Source organism: Calidris pugnax, unplaced genomic scaffold (assembly GCF_001431845.1).
Source record: "Calidris pugnax isolate Ruff unplaced genomic scaffold, ASM143184v1 scaffold16, whole genome shotgun sequence".
In the NCBI taxonomy this organism is placed as follows: domain Eukaryota; kingdom Metazoa; phylum Chordata; class Aves; order Charadriiformes; family Scolopacidae; genus Calidris; species Calidris pugnax.
Genome location: NW_015090847.1, coordinates 1,223,609 through 1,234,902, shown reverse-complemented (window position 1 = coordinate 1,234,902; position 11,294 = coordinate 1,223,609).

Below are 11,294 nucleotides of genomic sequence, written 5' to 3'. Positions count from 1 at the left end.
TTTTTTTTTTTTTTTTTTTTTTTTAAATTGGTCCCATTTACGTTACATTTAAATCTTGTCTTCCAAGTTTTCAGGGTAAAAAAGTGTAAGTGAGAAGTATTCTAATTAGGTTTGCCTTAAGTTTCCCAGATTATCCTGATGTTCATCCGCTCATTTTATATCTTAACCATATGTAGAAAAATAATGGAGATTGAGGAGTTGCAGTGCCCATTTGCTACACACCAGCTACACAACATCTTACCAAAAAAATCTCTTCAAGAATGATATGATGACCTGGTGCACCTCTGCATTTTACAAAACCATTAATGTGTGACAATGTCACCCAAAGTTACAGTAAATAAGTTATCAAAGTGGTTTTATGGGTCACAGTACCATATCTGGTTGGAATCTGTTGTGCTCAGAAAGGCATGTACATTTGCTGTAAATGGATCTTCAATCTCCGTGAATAATTTTATTCCTTTTTTTTTTTTTAACACGCTATAAAATTGCCATTTTTATGGCCAGGCTTGATGTATGATATGGCTGAAGAACTGCATGAGTTAATTAAAGGGCTGTCCCTTCTGCTGTATATTTCTGTTCCTGACATTATCATCTTAGGACCATTGGTTTGTACTACGCTGAGATTTCACTATAAGTCAATCATGTAGGTTGTGATAGATGTACACTCATACTGTGCAGAAGCATGTGATTTGGTCCAAAATCCAGAGGTTTTGTGTCACCAAGGCAAACATCTGCACTCCTAGGACATCTTTACATTTCTTTGAGAGCATCAATAACATCCCAGACTGCAAAGCAAGAAAATGAACGTGGAAAATTAGGGCAGGAAAGAATCACTCAAATTCTGTCTGCTGCTCTCACAGATGGCCTTGTTGTCTCATCTCAGTCAGGCATGCATCAGCATCTACCTTAAATCTCCTTCATGTTTGCTTTTTGTTGTTTTTTTGTTTATTTTTGCTTTTTCTACACCCGCTAGAAGGCTGTTCCAGGAAATCCTCGAATAGCTAGATATCACCCTCAGTTTTCCAGCCAAAATTTATTCATGCCAATTAATGCTCATCCTGTTCTCGTGCCAACATTGTTCTGTAGCTTAAATTGCTCTTCTGGCTCCCTAATGCTTACCCCGATGTATTTATAGAGCTCAATCAGATCTCTCTCAGCCTCCGCGTTGCTGAGCTCAGTAAGAGAGACAAACACTCTTAGTTCACTCTTGAGAGACAAACCCATTGTTTCTTTGATCATCTTGCAGCTATGCCCTATTATAGAATCATGGAATGGGTAGAGTTGGGAGGGACCTTAAAGATCATCCAGTTCCCACCCCCTGCCCTGGGCAGGGACACCTCCCACCAGACCAGGTTGCTCCAAGCCCCATCCAGCCTGGCCTTGAACCCCTCCAGGGATGGGGCAGCCACAGCTTCTCTGGGCAACCTGGGCCAGTGTCTCACCACCCTCACACCAAAGAATTTCTTTCTGGTATCTCATCTAAATCTCCCCTCTTCCAATTTAAAACCATTCCCCCTTGTCCTGTCCCTGCACTCCCTGACAAAGAGTCCCTCCCCAGCTCTCCTGGAGCTCCCTTCAGATATTGGAAGGGGCTCTAAGGTCTCCCTGGAGCCTTCTCTTCTCCAGGCTGGACAACCCCAGCTCTCTCAGCCTGTCCTCACAGCAGAGGTGCTCCATCCCTCTCATCATCTTAATGGCCCTCCTCTGGACCCATTCCAACAGGTCCATGTCCTTCTTGTGTTGAGGACTAAACATGAGAAGGAACTTCTTTGCTGTGAGGGTGGCAGAGCCCTGGCAGAGGCTGCCCAGGGAGGTGGTGGAGTCTCCTTCTCTGGAGACATTCCAAACCCACCTGGACACATTCCTGTGGGACCTGTTCTGGGTGGCCCTGCTTTGGCAGGGGGTTGGACTAGATGATCTCCAGAGGTCCCTTCCAACCCCATGTGACTCCGTGATTCTGTGACTCCAGAGCTGGATACAGTGCTCCAGGTGGGGTCTCACCAGCACAGAGCAGAGGGGTTTATGTTTATATTAGATTTATGTTTTTGCACAGAGCCGGTATGAACTGTCCTCTGAACTTCAGGCGAGGTCTCCCCGGGTTGTCTTATGATGCTCGTCTCTCCTGGGAGGAGGGAATTGGGGTCACCAAAGTGGCTTATTTTGCATCAGCCTTCAGAAGTGAGTGTGTGTACTCAAACTTCAGGAGTGTGGTGGGGTCTCACCAGCACAGAGCAGAGGGGTTTATGTTTATATTAGATTTATGTTTTTGCACAGAGCTGGCAAGAACTGTCCTCTGAACTTCAGTCGAGGTCTCCCCGGGTTGTCTTATGATGCTCTTCTCTCCTGGGAGGAGGGAATTGGGGTCACCAAAGTGGCTTATTTTGCATCAGCCTTCAGAAGTGAGTGTGTGTACTCAAACTTCAGGAGTGTGTGGCTCTGAACTTCAGGCAAGCCATGTATTTCCCAGTCAGTACCTCTCATCTCATACTGGAGATGAACAAAAATCATATACCCAGGGAGCACCTTCAATTTCAATATTTTTCCCTTTGAATCCTTGCTGCTGTGCATTAAATGAGATAAGTTTCTTCCTCTGTAACTATGTGATGGGAGCTCCCATGAGCACTTTCCTTTTCATCAAGAGAATATTATTCAGACAGCCAAAAGGAAGGCAGGATGATCATCAGAAAGAGAAAAGAACACCTTCTTATATTTTACAGAGTGTGAAATTCTGTTTAGCTTGCTCAACATTATCTGGTATGAGCCAAGACGTTTGCAGAGCGCGTGCTCTCCAAAACAATTTGAAAAGATAAAATGTTCTAATTGCTCCGATGTATAGAACAATTCTTTTCTCCATATTAGTCTCAGAGAAAAAAAATAGCACAAAATTGTCAGGCACTGTGACTCATTGCTTTTTTGCCACATTCATTGCTGGTTTTCCACATCACTTAATCAGGTGCCTTAATTTCAAAGGCCGCATCCAATACTGCAAGTTCACTTTTAACAGCATGTTTAATAAATCATCTTTCTTCTGCACAGCCTTTATTATTGCTGGGCTCTTTCTTTCATATCTTTTCTTCATGAAAATGCTACTATATATGTAGATTTTTAATATTGCATGGACACCTGTGTTTTTCCCTTGAGATCATTTTGTTCTAAGAGAAGATGTATAGTCTTTAGTTTCAGTTACAGACATTTATGATGTCTCATTCCCTTGTGGGGCACTGGTTTGCTGCAAAGGGGCTAGAAAAGCTAGAAACAGAGTTAGAGAAATGAACAGTAGAGAAGGCAAAAGAAAGATTTCTGGTGCCATGCAGGTTATAGGGCTTTGAAAGGTACATGGCTCTGTCATATTCCTTCCTAAAACCCAATTTTGTGCCCCACGTGCACCATACAGCTATCATTCCTCTCACATACTAGTCTTATCATCTCCTTGCCCTTTACAGCCTTTTTCATGTCCTCTGTTAGCTCTCATAAAAGTTAATCCATAAGAAAAGGCTCAAAAGACCAAGCTGACCAAGCTCAATTAGTTCTTTGATTAACTTTATAATTGAGCAATAAGCCAGACCTTCCTCAGCCGAGAGGGAAGGCGCTCGCCGTGGCGGGGTAGGGCTGCCTCAGTAATTGTATTTATATCGCCGTCTTTTATAACTTCAAACATTTGTGCTTATTACCCAGTCTTCACTCTTTTCTCTTTTTCTCACAAGTGGGTTTCAGCAACCTTTTGAGCAACCTGGTCTGGTGGGAGGTGTCCCTGCCCAGGGCAGGGGGTTGGAACTTGATGGTCTTTAAGGTCCCTTCCAACCCAAACCATTCTATGACTCATTATTGAAGGACACCAGCCCTCTCTACTCGGCACAAGCCTTTCAAGACCTGTAAATACAACTTAGCATGAGTGCAAACCATTTGGGAAAGAAACCTGTAGCTCCTCTTCCACACATTCCAGCACAGGAGAAGGAGGGCTTTGTATTCTGATGAATGAAAGAAACCTGTAGCTCCTCTTCCACACATGAGAAGGAGGGCTTTGTATTCTGATGAAGGTATGCAATGGTTAGGGGTGTATATCTTGGAACTCCAAACCTTTCATGTGTTCTGTATGCAATGGTTAGGGGTGTATATCTTGGGAACTCCAAACCTTTCATGTGCTCATTCCAGTCCAACCCCCTGCCAAAGCAGGGCCACCCAGAGCAGGTTGCACAGGAACGTGTCCAGGTGGGTTTGAATGTCTCCAGAGAAGGAGACTCCACCACCTCTCTGGGCAGCCTCTTCCAGGGCTCTGCCACCCTCACAGCAAAGAAGTTCCTCCTCACATTTAGGTGGAACTTATTACATTCAAGTTTGTGCCCATTTCCTCTTGTCCTGTCCCTGGGCACCACTGGAAAAAGAGCAGCCCCATCCTGCTGACACCCACCCTTTAAGGATGACTTTGTAGACTTGGGTAGATGGTTGGACTCAATGATCCCAAGGGTCTCTTCCAACCTCAATGATTCTATGATTCTATGTGTGTTTCCATACTGAGATATCTGTACAAACCTAGACCATTCTATGATTCCATGATTCTCTGTGTGTTTCCATACTGAGATATCTGTTTGTACAAGACACTATGGGTGTTTGGAGGAGAAGAGACAGAGGAATCCATTTTTAAGGGCTCTGCACGCAAATCAGATTGGTTTTAACAAGTTTCCTCCTGCAGTTAAATATGCAAAAAGATGCTCTCCCAATCAACGTATACTCAGCTCTGATACTCACCAGCAGCCTCTTTTAACTTTATGATGCTGGAGACAGAACCTCTAATCTCAGCGGGTGCATTCTCGCTGAAGAAATAGCCCTATAAAAGGTAATGGGTAATTAATATAATCAAAAATTCTTCAGTAATGGCTGGGGATATCAGAACTTGGCTCATATTTCCTCTTGGGACCGTGGAAATTAAGTTTTATATTTTCTGGCAAAAAAATGCTGATCTATCTATTCTGAGTACTTTTATCTCAAAGTGTACATGCAACAGCAGATAATACACTTGCACGTTTTTTTCCCATTCTTACTGGAATTTCATTTCTTCTTTTACTAGTTAAGGAAAAAAGATCTGAAATATTCTCAAAAAGTCTACCGAGATGCTAATGTGCTAGAAAGAGCCTTAGAATGAGCTTATTTTAGTCAAAATATTGCAAATGTATTAATTCTGAGACCTTCGGTGACACTAGAAACACTCATTGACAAATGCGTCATTTTCTCTTAATAACACTTGCTTTAATGTTGCTGTAAATGACATTAAGTTTGCCATAATGATACAGTGTTAGCAGTTAAAATCTACCTTGGATGGTTATTTATATTTTATATTTCGCATTTCCATTTGATCCTGTATGCTTTTGACAACCCTGGATTGATATAAACCCGGGTGGTTACAGGAGACTGAATTAAATTAGAATCTTGGGTCCATTACAAAGGTGAGGGAGCAGCTGGATCCTAGGCAACACCTGAGCTAATGTCTCTTTTCTAATTGAGCGATAGGCAGGCAGTTTGCAGTGCCAGCAAGTGTGGTTAAATCAAATTGACTTTTAGTGTTAGACCAGCGGTGCTAATAGGCTGGGTTCACTCTCTATGAACGGATATGGAAAGACAAATACATTAAAAGCAAAGGTCGTTCTTATCTTTTGCTTTTGGCAGCACGGATTTAACTGTACTAAGTTTGTTTCCCCTCTAAGAAATCGTGGGTCTTCCAGTTGAAATGAGTTTGGTAATTTGCTTTTGGCAGCACGGATTTAACTGTACAAAGTGTGTTTCCCCTCTAAAAAATCGTGGGTCTTCCAGTGGAAATGAGTTTGGGAAGTTGAGAGAGGGCATCCTCCCCCTCTGCTCTGTCCTGGGGAGGCCCCATCTGGAGCACTGGGACCAGTTCTGGGCTACCCAGTTCCAGAAGGACAGGGAACTGCTGGAGAGGGGACAGCAGAGGCTACAGAGATGATGAGGGGCCTGGAGCATCTCTCTTACGAGGAGAGGCTGAGGGACTTGGGGCTTTTTAGTCTGGAGAAGAGAAGGCTGAGGGGGGATCTGATCAATGCTTAGAAATACTTCAAGGGAGGGTGTCAGGAGGATGGGGCTGGTCTTTTTTCAGTGGTGCCCAGGGACAGGACAAGAGGAAATGGGCACAAACTGGAATAGAAGAAGTTCCACCTAAACATGAGGAGGAACTTCTTTGCTGTGAGGGTGGCAGAGCCCTGGCAGAGGCTGCCCAGGGAGGTGGTGGAGTCTCCTTCTCTGGAGACATTCCAGACCCACCTGGACACGTTCCTGTGGGACCTGCTCTGGGTGGCCCTGCTTTGTCAGGGGGTTGGACTGGATGATCTCCAGAGGCCCCTTCCAACCCCGTGTGATTCTGTGATTCTGTAATGAAAATCCAGAAGGATTTTTTTTCTCTCCACACCATCCTCCCTAACTCAAGACTCATCACCCTCATACCTTGCTGTATTTGTTGCCTCCCCTCATGCTCAGAGGAGAGTAGGGATTGTTTTCCTTTTTATTTTTGCTTATAGCATCTGGCACAACGATGTCTTGATCTTTGCTGCAGGTGCTAACGTAGCAACTAATAAGCAGCAATGGGTCCAAGGGTGGGAAAGAGGAGGGGTCCAGGAGCTGCAGAGGTCTTGGCACATCGATTGGTGTGGGGCTTGCAGTCTGCTTGGGGTTAAGTATTTGTTTATGTCTTTGCTCAGGGTGGCAACCAGAGAGCTCCGAAGGCTCACGTAAGGCAGATTAATAACAGTGCTGGTAGCAGTTAGTCAGGGTACAGGAGAGCTATCTCCAGCACAGCCCTAGCAATGACAGCACAGTGACAATGCTGCAGGTCTACAGCTGGAGGTTTGTGTCAGAGGATGAGACAGGAGGAAAGGAATTGCATTTCAGGAAGGACTTCAGCAAAAGACAGCAGCACCTTCTTGTGCTAAGAAGTTAGAAAAAGATTTTGTCAGTAAATAGCAGGATCCTCTACCTGTTGGTCCTCAAGAACCTGGGGGTGTTGGTGGACAGCCGGCTGAACAGGAGCCAGCAGTGTGCCCAGGTGGCCAAGAAGGCCAACAGCATCCTGACCTGTGTCAGGACCAGTGTGGCCAGCAGGAGCACGGATTGAGTGGACCCTCAGTAAGTTTGCAGATGACACCAAACTAGGTTGGAGTGTTGATCTGCTTGAGGGTCGGAAGGTTCTACAGGGGGACCTGGACAGGTTGGATCAATGGGCCAAGGCCAATGGGATGAGGTTCAACAAGGCCAAGTGCCGGGGCCTGCCCTTGGGTCCCACCAACCCCCTGCAGCGCTGCAGGCTGGGGGCAGAGTGGCTGGAGCTGCCTGGCAGAAAAGGCCCTGGGGGTGTTGGTGGCCTGTGGGCTGAACAGGAGCCAGCAGTGTGCCCAGGTGGCCAAGAAGGCCACCAGCATCCTGGCCTGTGTCAGGAACAGTGTGGCCAGCAGGAGCAGGGCAGTGATGGTGCCTCTGTCCTGGGCACTGGTGAGGCCTCACCTTGAGGGCTGTGTCCAGTTCTGGGCCCCTCACTACAGGAAGGACATTGAGGGGCCGGAGCGTGTCCAGAGGAGAGCCACCAAGCTGGGGAGGGGTCTGGAGAACATGTCACATGAGGAGAGGCTGAGGGAACTGGGCATGTTGAGTTTGGAGAAGAGGAGGCTGAGGGGAGACCTCATTGCCCTCTACAGCTCCCTGAGAGGAGGGTGTAGAGAGGTGGGGGTTGGCCTCTTCTGCCAAGGGAATAATGCCAGGAGCAGAGGAAATGGTCTGAAGTTGGGGCAGGGGAGGTTTAGATGAGATGTGAGGAAGAATGACTTTGCTGAGAGGGTGATCCCATGAAGGGATCAACTTCAGTTGGGTTTGGGTTTAACGAGCTCAGAACTGACCACGCTGCTGCTGGTGCAGCCCAGAGAGACTGTGTCATGGTGCCTGTTGCTGTGTCTTTGGAGAGTGTAGAAATACAAAGGGAAACACAAAGAATGGGAAGAAGAGATGCAGGAGGTCCAACACTTCACAGCAGGTAGGGCCAGAGACTCATGTATTTTGTACCTTCACAGAATCACAGAATGGCATGGGGTTGGAAGGGACCTCTGGAGATCATCTAGTCCAACCCCCTGCCAAAGCAGGGCCACCCAGAGCAGGTCCCACAGGAACGTGTCCAGGAGGGTTTGGAATGTCTCCAGAGAAGGAGACTCCACCACCTCCCTGGGCAGCCTCTCCCAGGGCTCTGCCACCATCAAAGTGAAGAAGTTCCTCCTCATGTTTAGGTGGAACTTCTTCTATTCAAGTTTGTGCCCATTTCCTCTTGTCCTGTCCCTGGGCACCACTGAAAAAAGACCAGCCCCATCCTCCTGACACCCTCCCTTTAAGGATTTCTAAGCATTGATCAGATCCCCCCTCAGCACATTCCTTGGAGCTGGCCAAAGACATTTTCTGAAATGTTTTTTGTTGGAAAAATGTTCTTTTGGTGACATCCTACATCTTTAGAAAGATACCCAACAGCCTATTTGTATTAGTTTGAATGATAAGTAATTTTCATTAGTTATTGTCACATTTTTCACTGTGAATTGCAGTGATTCTTCCATGTTGCAAGGAAACATTTGGACGCTATGAAAACTAAACATTTTACTCAAACACTTTTGATATCCACAACGGTAAAATTTTGGTATGGTCATTTCTTGGCTTCACTTACAGAGCAGGTTCAAAATTCTGTTCCATGTTATGTTTTGAGTGTGCAACAGATTTTTCTCTCTTGATTGAGGGAAGGCAGAATAACAAGCAAAATGAATACCAAAAATCTGGAGCTTCTTAGAAGTTGAAAATTCCATGTTTTGTTTCCCTCTAATACCAAGAGAGAAAAGGTTAATCTGAACGTACACAGAAATTCACATTTACGAAATCTGGTCTCCACAAGGCTGTGAAATCCTTAATTTGTTTATTTCTCCCAGAAGAATATAAATCACTGTTGCATCCCCCAAATGTTTGCGAGTTTATCAAAAGGAGCATTTATTCAGCATTCATTCCACTCTGTCATTAAATCCTCTGGATTATATGGCTGTTGTTGTCTTTTAAATTCCTGGTAAATATGTTGCTGACAACCAGCTGTTCTTTTCAATGCATCATAACCAAGCGTCCTAGAGTAGATCATTAGTCTGCTTGCATCCATCTATTTTATTTATGTCACTCAGGGAGATTACAATGGCCATCTGCAACTGTGGGCAGCTTTTGTTTTGGAGGAATGTGCTATGGCACCATTGAGGGCAGGGGAACACGAGGGACACGGGGCAGAGCATCAAGGGTATGAGCTTGCTCAGAGCAATAAGGCTTTGTAGGAGCCCAGGAAGGCTTTGGTGTCTCTGGTGACTTCAGCCCCTTTTTAACCTGAGGTTACTTTGGAGCCATGCAGACTGGTAACACTAGGAGAAACCTCTTGAAGGGACCTCCAAAGGTCATCTAGTCCGACCCCCCCGCAGTCAGCAGGGACACCCCCAACTAGACCAGGTTGCCCAGGGCCTCGTCGAGCCTCTCCTTGAATATCTCCAGGGATGGGGCCTCAACCACCTCCCTGGGCAACCTGTTCCAGTGCTCCACCACCCTCATGGTAAAGAACTTGTTCCTAATGGGACATCTAAATCTGCTCTTCTCCAGCTTGAAGCCATTTCCCCTCGTCCTGTCACTGCAGGCCTTTCTAAACAGGCTCTCCCCAGCCTTCCTCTAGGCCCCCTCAGGTACTGGAAGGCCACTATTGGGTCTCCCTGGAGCCTCCTCTTCTCCAGGCTGAACAACCCCAGCTCCCTCAGCCTGTCCTCGGAGCAGAGGTGCTCCAACCCCCTGATCATCTTTGTGTTCCTCTGGACCCGCTCCACCAGGTCCATGTCCTTCTTATATTGAGGGCTCCAGACCTGCACACAATACTCAGGTGAGGTCTCACCAGAGCAGAGTAAAGTGGCAGAATCCCCTCTCTGGACCTGCTGGCAACGCATCTTTTGATGCAGCCCAGGATGGGATTGGCCTTCTGGGCTGCAAGTGCCCACTGCCTGCTCATGTCCAGCTTCTCCTCCACCAGCACCCCCAAGTCCCTTTCCTCAGGGCTGCTTTCCAACACCTCACCCCCCAGTCTGTATTGATACTGAGGATTGTTCTGGCTTTTGGACTGATTGAACTTTTTCTCTCTAGGTTATGCTGAGATGCTTAGTATTTCAGCTGAGTGTGAGATGCAAGCAAGTTGATAGATTAGTTGTATTAATTAGAAAAAGGGGAAAATAAAACCCTAAACCAAAAAAAAAAAATCCTAGCTGAGACAATTTACTTTCAAAGAACAGATGGCTTTCATTTCTTGCGGCAGTAGAATATTTTGCTTGCAACATAAAGGCACATAGCATATCCTCTGGGGAGGAAGGAAATGGAGATGGAGAGAAAGCGTTGCAGGGAAATTCATTAGCTGCTCTAGAAGTATCAGAAATACCCAGATCCCTATTTGCCCTGAGTTTTCCATCCTTCTCCCCATCAGGACAGCAGCAGGAGAAGCCACATCTCCAGACATCTCTTATGGCCAGGGGACGTTTTTTGATGTTTTTTCTACCAGCCTGCCTGGCTTAACCTTTTGTCCATCCTTCAGCTCGCCTCTTCATGTGACCGTTTTATTGACAATTGCAGTTAAAATGGCAGTCAGCTTAACCAGTCCTATCTGCTGCTTGAAATTTTTATGTCTCGTGACCTTGTTTGTGCCCTTAATTTCCGCTGGAGATGCTCATCTCCTTGCACTGTAACCAATGAATCAATTTTATTTTCTCTGCTGATGGTAGGGGAAAAAACAAACTTTCTCCCCCCACTTCTTATCTCCAATAAAAAAAAAAAAAAAAAAAAAAAACAACAAAAACCAACAGGCTGTGGAGAAAGGAAATGGCACGCATATCCTAGATGAGCTCAGGGTGTAGCTGGGATGGACTAGGAAGAGATTCCAAGTCTCACAGACTGGGACAGGTGTGCATGCAGTGACCTGCTGATTTTAGCGGGCATATTAGCTACAGAGAGAGGCTAAAGGGAAGTTCCCTTCCATTTAGAGGGAGTATTATTCATACTTTCAGGTACTGTATTACCATTGACATCTTGAACTCATCATTCCTGAGTTGGAAGCCAAACCCCATGAAGGCCTGTTTTCTCCTCTGCTGGAAAGGAACTCAGAAGGGAAATCCTAATACAGCTGAAAGGAGAAAGTCCCTCAATCAAAAAAAACGTTTAATGCACTGGCAGGCGGGAAAGGACACAATGGCGCCCTCAAACTT